The sequence below is a fragment of the Oncorhynchus nerka genome, linkage group LG4 (assembly GCF_034236695.1).
Source record: "Oncorhynchus nerka isolate Pitt River linkage group LG4, Oner_Uvic_2.0, whole genome shotgun sequence".
Taxonomy (NCBI): domain Eukaryota; kingdom Metazoa; phylum Chordata; class Actinopteri; order Salmoniformes; family Salmonidae; genus Oncorhynchus; species Oncorhynchus nerka.
The window spans coordinates 75,366,258-75,375,049 of NC_088399.1; the positions used below are offsets into that span (position 1 = coordinate 75,366,258).

The following is an 8,792-nucleotide window of genomic DNA, read 5'->3' on the forward strand; positions in this document are numbered from 1 at the left end:
TGTGGTATTGTTTATTCTGTTTCATGTTATGCGAACGTTAGTCTGTTGCTCACTTTGCCGTGTGCTTTTGGTTCACCTAAATAAAAGGCTACGTTGGCTACCCAATATCTGCTCTCCTGCACCTGACTGCCTTACAGCCATTTATGCATACCTGAGAATATATTTTAGATTTTAGATTCTTCAAAGTAGCCACCCTTCACCTTGATGACAGCTTTGCACACTCTTGGCATTCTCTCAACCAGCTTCATGAGGTAGTCACCTGGAATGCATTTCAATTAACATGTGTGCCTTGATAAAAATTAATTTGGGGAATTTCATTCCTTCATAATGTGTTTGAGCCAATCAGTTGTATTGTGACAAGGTAGGGGTGGTATACAGAAGATAGCCCTATTTGGTAAAAGACCAAGTCCATATTATGGCAAGAACAGCTCAAATAAGCAAAGAGAAACAAAAGTCCATCATTACTTTAAGACATGGTCAGTTAATACTGAACATTTCAAGAACTTTGAAAGTTTCTTCAAGTGCAGTCGCAAAAACCATCAAGCTCTATGATGAAACTGGCTCTCATGTGGACCGCCCAGGAATGGAAGACCCAGAGTTACCTCTGCTGCAGACGATAAGTTCATTAGAGTTAACTGCACCTCAGATTGCAGCCCAAATAAATTATTCACAGAGTTTGAGTAAGACACATCTCAACATCAACTGTTCAGAGGAGACTGCGCGAGTCAGGCCTTCATGGTTAAAATGCTGCAAAGAAACCACTACTAAAGGACACCAATAAGAAGAAGAGACTTGCTTGGGAAATGGATGTTAGACCGGTGGAAATCTGTCCTTTGGTCTGATGAATCCAAATTCGAGATTTTTGGTTCCAACAGCCGTGTCTTTTTGAGACACAGAGTAGGTGAACGGATGATCTCTGCATGTATGGTTCCCACCGTGAAACATGGAGAAGGAGGTGTGATGGTGCTTTGCTGGGGACACTGTCTGTGATTTTTTTTTAAATTCAAGGCAGACTTAACCAGCGTGGCTACCACAGCATTTTGCAGTGGTACGCCATCCCATCTGGTTTGCGCTTAGTGGAAGTATAATTTTTTGACCAAAAACACATCTACAGGCTGTGTAAGGGATGTTTGACCAAGAAGGAGAGTGGTGGAGTGTTGCATTAGATGACTTGACCTCCACAAACACCCAACCTCAACCCAATTGAGATGGTTTGGGATGAGTTTAACCGCAGAGTGTAGGAAAAGCAGCCAACAAGTGCTCAGCATATGTGGGAACTCCTTCAAGACTGTTGGAAAAGCATTCCAGGTGAAGCTAGTTGAGAGAATGCCAAGAGTGTGCAAAGCTGTCATCAAGGCAAAGGGTGGCTACTTTGAAGAATCTAAAATCTAAAATATATTTTGATTTGTTTAACACTTTTTTGTTACTACATGATTTCATGTGTGTTATGTCATAGTTTTGATGTCTTCACTATTATTATACACTGTAGAAAATAGTCAAACTAAATAAAAACTCTTAAGAGTAGGTGTGTCCAAACACTTGACTGATACTGTAAGTATTCATATAATTTACCACTATGCAAAGAATAAGGCCTCTCATTGCTAATGTATTCACTAAAACATGAATTAAGTCGTAAAGGAGAGGGGCCATTTCAATAAAACACTGGGGCATATTCTGTAGGGAATAATACATGGTGTTAAAAAAAGACACTGCTTCATTTTCATTGGGCACCAAAAAGATGGAAATGGACTGAAACAGGGAGGGACTACCTGGGACATGTCCAATAAGAAACACTCATTTTCATTTTCTCTTGCAAACTATTCAAAACGCATCCATTTTGTGCCCTAAAGGTAGTTCCACCCCTTATAGAGAAGACAGTGGGCCTGATGTCATAAAGAAACTTAATCAAATGATCTTAATTAATCTATTAAGCTAAAGGTCAAATTAGCATTTTAACTTTTTTTTATGATTGGCTGTTAAAGTGATGGATATATTTTAAAAAATGTATAAAAAATTGTTTTTTATTTCCTGTAGTTTTGGGTGAAATCTGTTGAACACAGTTTTTTATGTCATTTATACTGTTATGGTAATATTGTTTATTTTTGTTTGTATGTACAGTATGTCAACCAATCAGCTGAGCAGCCTGACTTGTTTGCACCATTTATTTGAACCATACAGTTTTTCAATTCATCATCGATCCACCAATGTTCAGGTCAACAAGAAAATACATTTCTCTGTTAGCGCCTTATCTAACATCACACACATATTGTCCAGATACTGACAGTTTGTACTTGGTGGACTATAGCAGCATTCTAAAAGAAGAGGCTTCAGATGAGGCAGGTGAACCTGAAGCCATGTCACCTCTTCATCATTTATCATGAGATCCTCGCTGAGCTTAACAGGAATATGACTCTGAATATATTCAGCAACACCTCCCACATAGACCTGTCTTATTTATAGATGTTGTATCCTTGTATTCCTACTGCTGTATCATCAAAGGTGCTGTCTAAGTGAGTCTCAGAAATGGATAATATATTCATATTATCTAAGATTAGCAAATCACTCATCTCATGAATTTTGTTTCTGAGGCTACATATATTTATACAAACTCATTTGAACCTTAAACACACAATGATAATAGGTTGTGTTACTAATCATTCTACTTCTGATAACAGTAAGAAGGAATTAATGGATTTTTGAGCAGATTATGTTCAGCAGATGCCTTTTCTACAGCAGGGTGTAAGTAGGCCCATGATCTTCTTTCAGTTGTCTGTAGGGTCTTCATTAGGCCTAACCATTGGTTATTGGTTAGACTACACACTTTAGGCCTACGACCAAATCAGAATTAGTTTATTCTGCACCATGACGTTTGAATTTGAAAACTCCACCCAAAAACTATATTTTGGTATTTGTTTCATTAGTACATTGTTGATATAGTCCCAAAATGATGTGCATGTTAGCAATCAAGTTCTCAAGATATATAACCACAGAAAATGAGACATATATTTCCCCGGAAGTATAAATGTGAAGCATCCGCTTGGTGTTTCCACTTGTGAGAGGAAGCCAAGTGGAAGGCACTGGGTGAAGATGGAACAAGATGGATTTTGGCCGATATTCTGCATTCTCATCAATTAAACATTTGATCTAGAATCTGTTATGAACAGAGTCCCGTTGTTTAGGAGTGCAAAGGCAAATTGAGTTATTGCGCACATGCATTCCACAGAGTATGCGTTCGCTAACGGCAATATGCAAATATTTGCCAGAATGGCCAATAGGATCTTGCTAGCTTGTGCTTGGCTCTGCCCACCTCCTTGCTTGTTCTGCCCACTATTACTAATTTGTTCCCATTGGAGACGAAAGGCTGTGGTCTATCTTGGGTTAGTTATAAAAAATCTTTGATATAACTTTCAAAATACAGAAATACAGCCAGTATGATGCTGTATTTAAAAAAAAGCACAAATCACTGTCATGTTCATTAATGACTCACAGACAGTCGTTGCCGGTCAACCCGTGCTCGCCCGCTCTCTGTCTGGAGGTTTCCGAATGCTTCCGGAGAGTCACCGAACAGAGACCCAGCCCCTCCCGAATACCATGCCCCTCTGCCCCCCTCTTCGCGTCTACTACGACTCTCTTTTCGGCTCGACTCGGAGGAGGAACCCGGCGGCCGCCCGGCTGTGCGTTTGCATTACCCAAGATGGAGGTTTGCTTATGGCGCTAGCATCTAGGAACGATTCTGTCAGTCCCGGTGTCTCTTGGCCTACGCTTTTCCGAGGAACGAACTGATTTTTGTCTTCCACCGCATTGGGAATTTAGTTGGGATCGCGGCTGTTGGTGGCCACCATCATGAGCTCTGGGGAAGGAGCTGATGAGACGTCAAAGGACGCAGCCGATATAGCGGCGTTCTTTAAATCTGGTAAGCCCGAAAACGGATCGGAGAGAGCAAAAGAGCCGTCCCGTAAAGGCGACATAGGGGTGGGGGGGCATTGTTCCCGGTTGAGCACTGTGTTTTCGGTGCAATGGTGGGGTGGGGGAGGTTTCAACTAAACATTCGCCCAGGTGTCCTTATTCGTTTGTAGAAGCGACAATGGATCATAATGGGTGGCTGTTATGCAGACATAATGGTGAGAGCTGTCGTGCATTTGTTACACAGTCATTAAAATGTAACTAACCATGTCAACCAGCCATGAGAGCTCTCGACTCCCTTAGCAGCCCAACTCCGTCCACAGACACATGCTAAATAATGTTAGCTTGGTTGGCTTTTATAACCGACTCACCCCGAAATTAGCTAGCTATCGTGCTTACATTGGGCAAATACAAAGACAATAGCCACATTAGACAGATAGCCAATATACTTGTGTACTACCATTGACGTTTATAAAAATAGATAAATAACTACATTAGGTGCGCTAGCTGGCTATGTTCAGAATCAAATATAGCTAGGTCGCTAACTAGGTAACCAAGGGACTGGGAAATCCCAAACGGCTCACTGTCTGATTGCTAGCTATAACGTTAGAGACATATTTCATTGAAACCGCCGAACGTTAGTTGATTGTTACCTAAAACGTATGTATCGTTTCCGTGCTGTCAAAATAGGAAACAATCGAGCGTGCTATGTAAACAATACAGTGGCATGCATTACTCTATCTGAACTGTGGCTAGGTTAGCTTGCTACCTAGTTATACGGTTTCCCCTATGACCCAATATGATCATATGATCCATGCATTTGATTTATATTGCGATGCATATCTTAAACAGTTCAGGTAACGTACTATTTGCTAAATTAGTAGTAGTGACTGCACAATATGTGATTTCATGGTAGATTAAATATGATCATAGTCATTTTCTCGGCTAACGTTAGTCATGCTAGCTAGCTGAGTGAGCTATGAGCAATCATCATTTCTGGATCTATCCTGATCAGTAGATGGATAACAGCTCGCCCGTGGATATTTGACATTCTTCAATTTCTATTCCATTATTCAATTCTGAATTCTAGACTGAAGGAGATCATTTATGTGCTTTGAATAAGGAGCTCATTTGGGGTTAGTGTTTATCATCTGTGGTGTATTCGTTAGACAGATTTTGTTGCAAACGTTCTGCAATGGAAACCTTTTACTGTAGGAACCAAGCGGAAAAAACAGTAAACTGAACGAAACGGAGGTTGACCTACCTGAATTTGTCCAATGGCAACTGTCCTTTGTTGCAAAATGTTTTCTGTTTGGAGTAAATGTTTCCGTTGCAAAAGTTTTTAACAGACGAAATGTTGTGCAACGGTATCCGACATTCTGCCGATTCTGTTGCAAAACGTCTGTTAAAACAAGCAGACTGATAAAACGGTGAGGGATGTACCTGAATTTGTCCATTTAAAAACATCAGTTTTGTTCTGTTTGCTTCCGTTTGGTTCTTAAACGCTAAACTGTTTCCGTAATGAATACACCCCATGCCTTTTGTGAACTAACACTCGCACTTGACTTTTTTTCTACCTTACTGGCTCTGACTTTGCTTATAGCTACATTGAGGAAAATGTACTTACTGTGACAGCTAACGTTATGTGGATCAACCACCTATCCCAATCTTAAGAGGAATGAAATGATATGCTGAAAATCAAATGGGACTTATCATTATAGCTTGACGATTTCATAGATGGGTTCTATGTATTGGTGCTGCATTATAGGCTTACATGACTACTGTATTGCACTAAACTACCACTGTAAAAAATCTATTACTTAGATCAATTAAATGGTGGCATTTGGGTTGATGGGAGGGTGACATTAACCCTTTGTGTGTTTGTTCAATGGCTCACTGGTCAGGCTAAACCTCAGTGCGAGGAGATGAAGGGGGAAGGTAAGGGACGGCAGGTAGCCCAGTGGTTAGAGCGTTGGGCGAGTAACCGAAAAGTTGCTAGATCGAATCCCCGAGTTGACAAGTTAACAATCTGTCTTTCTGCCCCTGAACAAGGCAGTTAACCCACTGTTCCTAGGTTGTCATTGTAAATAAGAACTTGTTCTTAACTGACTTGCCCAGTTAAATACAGGTAAAATACATTTTAAAAGGGAAGCCTTTGACTCCACTCAGTGTCTGTAGATAATAGGCCACATGGGAAGTGCTGGATCCTCATTATGACTGCAGTTAGTTCCTCTGTGAAGATGGATCCAGTCTTCCTGCTTTGAGGGAGACATGATAGAAATTCCCAGTCTACAACCACATCCAATTTTAACCACCAGGCCCCTCAAACTCAACCCTGGACCTCAAAGCCAGTTCCACTGCAGTTTTTCATTGTTCCCCTCTAATTAGGGACTGATTTTAGACATGGGACACCAGGTTGGTGAAATGAATTATCAGGTAGAACAGAAAACCAGCAGGCTCCGGACCTCATAGGGTAAGAGTTGAATACTTTTGCACTAAGCTTGCCTAAACCACTTGTCTACCCTAACCTTAACCAGTACCCACACCCTACCCCCTATTTCTTTTGAGTTGAAAAACTTCCTATGGAGATCGGTTAAAATGTTCATTTGTGCTTCCTTCAGCTGTTTGTCTGTACCAGCTGTTTTGGCGCTCTCGTAGAAGTAGCCCATAGGCACAGATCTAGGATCAGCTTACCTTCCCTCCCAACTTTTAGGGGGAAAAACTCAAAGCTGACCTTAGATCAGTGTCTAGTGTCATCTTTTGTGGCTGGATTATTATGGGAAATTATTATGGGGTGTCATTGCAGTGTTTTGATCCCCCTAGGGAGAGTTCTTGGTAAGCTGCAGAGCTGTGCCCTGTTATCACTGCGGGCAAACAAGCTCTGATTGACAGCTGAGCTCAGGTTGAGTCGTCTCTGTGTGCGTCTGTGTCTGTCTGTGTTTGTATTTGTGTGTGTGGATGCATGCAAATTGGAGCTGGTGAAGATTCAAGCCCTCTCACTCTACAGTCTGAAATCATCTCTATAATACGTAGCAATACTACAGGAACAGAGATAGTTCAAGTGAAGTGAAACAAGGAACTGTGTGTACTATTACGACGTCCTCATCTGAATTCATAATATAGTCTTGAGTATACAAAACATTAGGAACACCTTCCTAATATTGAGTTGCATCTCCATTGGGGCATCATGTACAGGTTCCAACATGTACAGGTTTAAGACCTGCCTGCTTAGTAGTGCCTAGCCATCGGGTATGTTTTTATCCTCACTCTCCCTCTCCCTGTCATGTCTTCCCTTTGTTTGTCTCATTCTTGTTCTCTCGCTCATTTCTGTCTCGAACTCTGTCTCACTCTCTCTCGTTTCAGACGTTGTGAGGATCCAGCCTTACGTGTAAAAAGCACTCAACCGCCCCAGACTTTTGTTTATGATCGTTGTACAAGAATGCGTAAAGGATAATAGTTATTTTTGATCTGTGAATGGATGAGCTCACACACTCACTTACCTTTACGCTGAGCTATAGGAGCAGAGCTGTAACTAGGACCATGAGATGTGTCTCACTACATAACATGGCTATGACTATAACATCATTGTAACATGACAGGATGACTATAATAAAACATGATGAACAAAGGTGACATATAATTCACCTTTATTGTGTTTAGCCTATGACACAACTATAACATGGTAATAACATTCTACTAACACGATGAGAGCATAACTACATAACTATAAGGAACTGCATCTCTCTCTTCTCCCAGCATGAGAAACTGAGCCAGAGCTCAAATTCTCCCCAAGCCCTCAAGCCCACACCAGAGAAATTAGTGAAAGAAAGTGGGACGACCTCTTTTTGGCGAGAGAAAGGTCTGTGTGTGTCGTGTGTGTGCGATGCCAATTTAGCAGACTGCAAAATTCACACTAACTACCACAAACAAATCACTTGAGTAATGCTACACGGAACTGAATTTATTGATTGGTTGCTTAAATGATTGATATAGATTAATGAACAGAGGACATTGACACCTGCTGGGATGTTAATAGCCTCTGTTTCTCTCTGCTTAATCAGGACTGTACACACCCTACATATCACTATCACACCTTATCAGTTGACCTGCTTCCTTATCTTGTTGCAAGGTGGTGACGCAATTGCGTGTCTGTGTTAATGTCTGTAAGGGAGGTCAGTACAGCTGCAGTGGGCCACAAGGTAATGTGCTGTACAGGTAGGAGGCAGACATCACTTATACCATGGGAACAGACTAGCGCCACATACACACACAGTCCTTGTTCTGTGAAAGTGTAGGCTGTGTGTGTTTTCTCTTTGATATCAGCATTGGGATCAACACAGGAAAGATCTCTCTTTATTACTTTGACATTTTGTCTCTCGCTCTCCTTTCACTCTCTAATTTTTCTCTGCCACTCTCGCTGCCTCAGAGGGTCGGGCTGACAACCAATATCACACATCCCTCTTAGTGTGTGTGTTTGTGTGTGTGCTTGCTTGCGAGCATTAGTGTGATTTATGAGTTTGTGTGTGTGTGTGTGTGTGTTAAAGGCGGCAGGTAGCCTAGTGATTAAGAGCGTTGGGTGCCACAAACCAAAATGTTGCTGGTTCGAATCCCGAGCTGACTAGGTGGGAAAAAAAAAGATTTGCCCTTGAGCAAGGCACTTGACCTTAATTGCTCCTGTAAGTGGCTCTGGATAAGAGTGTCCACTAAAATGTAAGTATTAAATATAACTGTGTGGTATCTCAAGGCTGTAATCCCAGGGAATGGTTAGATTAGAGGATAGGTCAGTATATAATAAAACTCAACACTCACACTAATGCTGTTAGTCAGGACAGTCTGGTACACAGTACACACACTAATGCTGTTAGTCAGGACAGTCTGGTACACAGTAC

General features: G+C 41.4%; 1 pseudogene; it reads left to right on the forward strand.

The window, feature by feature from the left end:
* Positions 1-3,611: 3,611 nt before the first annotated feature.
* The window catches only part of LOC115128801 (triple functional domain protein-like), a 141,183-nt pseudogene continuing 136,002 nt past the window's right edge, over positions 3,612-8,792 (forward strand).